This window comes from Myotis davidii, unplaced genomic scaffold (genome assembly GCF_000327345.1).
Source record: "Myotis davidii unplaced genomic scaffold, ASM32734v1 scaffold88, whole genome shotgun sequence".
NCBI lineage: Eukaryota > Metazoa > Chordata > Mammalia > Chiroptera > Vespertilionidae > Myotis > Myotis davidii.
This window is the reverse complement of record NW_006300377.1, coordinates 5,500,174-5,503,238: the sequence shown is the minus strand read 5'-3', so window position 1 is coordinate 5,503,238 and position 3,065 is coordinate 5,500,174. Positions and strand designations below refer to the sequence as shown.

The 3,065-nt window shown below is 42.7% G+C and overlaps 1 protein-coding gene across 1 annotated transcript in view; it reads right to left on the bottom strand.

The window, feature by feature from the left end:
- SYNC (syncoilin, intermediate filament protein) overlaps positions 1 to 3,065 on the bottom strand; it is a 9,775-nt gene that overhangs the window by 4,924 nt on the left and 1,786 nt on the right.

Below are 3,065 nucleotides of genomic sequence, written 5' to 3'. Positions count from 1 at the left end.
GCCCACCCCCCCAATCGGCCCTACCCTGAGCATGACTGAGGGTGGCATCGCAACCTCCCGATCCGCCCTGCTCTGTGCATGACAGGGGTCGGTGCCCCAACTCCCCAATCAGCTCTGCTCTGATCCTGACCAGGGGCTGCACCTAGGGATTGGGCCTGCCCTCTGCCACCAGGGAGCAGGCCTAAGCCAGCAGGTCGTTATCTCCAGAGGGGTCCCAGACTGCGAGAGGGCACAGGCCGGACTGAGGGACCCCCCTCCCCTCCACGAGTGCACAAATTTTTGTGCACCAGGCCTCTAGTCCTTTATAATACCTGTGGCACATCAATCTGCAATGGTTGATACTCTGGCTGAATCTCAATTTACATAAACATTATCAAATGGCCTTTTTTAGTGCTTAGTCATGCTTTGACACAACACAGAAATGGGGCCTTACTCTCATGTTATCTGAAGAGAAGTATTTGCATACCTCTACCCCGATTTCCCAAATTCCACTAGCAAACCTGTTATTTTGACAAGGCACAAAAGTACATGCTTGAGAAGGCAGTCCGTACCATCAGTGCTCTGACAGGAAGAAACTTGGTGAAAGATATATTGCTACAATGACTGGCATTAAAGACAATCTCCAGTCTTAATCTGATGTAGCGCCAATAGATTACCTTTCTAAAAACTGCTCTATCAATCTTTCAAAGGCTTCCCACTTCCTTTAATCTAGACGCCCTCCAGTTTTACCCCTGCCTCTAACTAGAACCTCCATTACTCTTTCAATATGAACATTTTCCTGTATCTTGGACTATCCTGTATGGAAGTCACTAGCCACATGGGGCTAGTGAGTACTTGAAATATGGCTCATCCAAATTGAGATGTCTATAAGTGTAAGATTTCTAAGACTTGGCTACATGAAGAAATTATGTTTTTATATGCTGGGTTACATAAAATATTTCACCTATTTTTTTAAGTGTCACTAGAAATTTTAAATGGCAACTGCGTCTTGCATGAGATTGTGTTGGACAGTGCTGCTGAAGCCTGACCAACTCAGATCTCTATGCCTTTCCTTCTGACACAACAGACAGCATCTGCTGTTGTATTGCTATTTACCTTTTAAATTCATGTGTAACTCCCAATTGTGGGTTCCTGGGAGTACACGTAATGGCCGTTGATGGGAAACTTGCAGATAGTAAATATATTCCATGTTTCAGCATTAGCAACCTACCAATTTCCAGTTAACATTCTCAGCAAATTTCTCACCCCACCCACTGTAGCCAGTCACCAAGTCCTACCATTTTATCCTACATATCTCACATCATCTCTCTCATAAAGTCTAAGTTGTCTTCCTGGCTTTTTCAATCCATCCACCATACTGCCACTTTTATGAGTACATATCTATGGGCCAGGCACCATTGCACGTGCTTTACAAACATTAACTGGTTCATTCCTTGCAAAAGCCCTATGAGGTATATTACATGTGAGGGAGCAGAGCCATATGGATTAAGTAATCGTCCAAAGTTTCCCCCAGTGAGAAAGTGGTAGAGCCAGGATTTGTGTAAGTTTGTTTCCATTAAGACAAACTTGCACAAGCTCATATTCTTACGGCTCTTTGGTGATCTTCAAACTGTCCCATGAAACCCAGGAAGAAGCCAAAATGAAGTGCCCTTGCCACTAATTAGTAGCTCCACTTTTGCCTGTTTTATATATTGGCACTGCATTTAAAATTCCATTTTGTGGAAAGGACCTTGCTTTGGAGAAAACTTCTTTTTGAAAACTGCTTATCAAAGATTACACAAAGCCCTTTACATTCTGATCCCCATCTACCTCTCCAGCCTCATCACTCTGCTCACATTCCTTATGATCCAGCCACCCTCACTTCCTATAGTATGTCTTTTTGTGTTTTCTTGCTTTTGTGTAGGCTGTTCCCTCTGCTTGGAAAGCCTTTCCCTTGTCTACCCCATGAATTCATTTATACAAACACATTGTGGTTGACTCTGGGCTTGAGCTAGATTGCTCAGGGTTATTATATGCATCACGTCCTAGATGCATAACCTTGGACAAATGACTTCTTTCTCACCTGTTTTCTCATTTTCCAAATGATGACAGTAGTTCATACCTATCTTAGGTAAGAATTAAATGAATTACTACATGTAAAGAACTTCAACTATATGCCGTCTATTAACCGATCCTCAAAATTTCTAGGCAGGGGTAATTATACATGCTTCAACAGTACATGCCTTATTCCTATAACTATTACAGTGTTTATCACATTGAAGTCTTGTATTTAATTGATTCTAAGGCTTTGACATGTTACAGATCAGAGTGCATCTTAAAATCAAGTGTCTTAGATTTTATGAAATATGTTCATTTTATCTGGTATCCTTCCTAGACTGTAAACTGTTGGAGAGCAGAAACTCTTCCCCCTCCCCATTTTCATAGTTCACTCCCTGGCACATAGTAAGTAGATAATATCTGTTGAATATTTGAAAGAGGCAGTATTTACAATTGTAAGAGTAAAGTGTACCTTTGAAAAGTAATCAGGTGCCATAAGCGACCTTTGACGAACAATTTAAGAAGCCATTCAGAAAGAATTAGCTCCTTCAGACCTTGATTCCTTTAATTATGGTAAAGCTATGAAAGACACTCATCAAGAGGGTTTTTCCCTGGTTGGAGTGGCTCAGTGATTGAACGTCGACCCATGAACCAGGAGGTCACAGTCTGATTCCCAGTCAGGGCACATGCCCGGGGTTGTAGGCTTGATCCCAAGTGGGGGGCATGCAGGAGGCAGCCAATCGATGATGGTCTCTCACTGATGTTTCTATCCCTCACCCTTCCTCTCTAAAAACAAAACATCTTACAAAAAATTACTCTGGCTCACTGAGCTTATTTCCTCTAAAAATAATATTAATAATAATGGCTCTGGCCAGTTTTTCTTAGTAGTTAGAGCCTCGGACTGAAGGGTCACAGGTTTGATTCCCGGTGAAGGGCACATACCTTGGTTGCAGTTCAATCCCCAGCCCCAGTTGGGGTGCCTGCGGGAAGCAACCAGTTGATGTGTCACTCGCATCAATGTTTCTCCG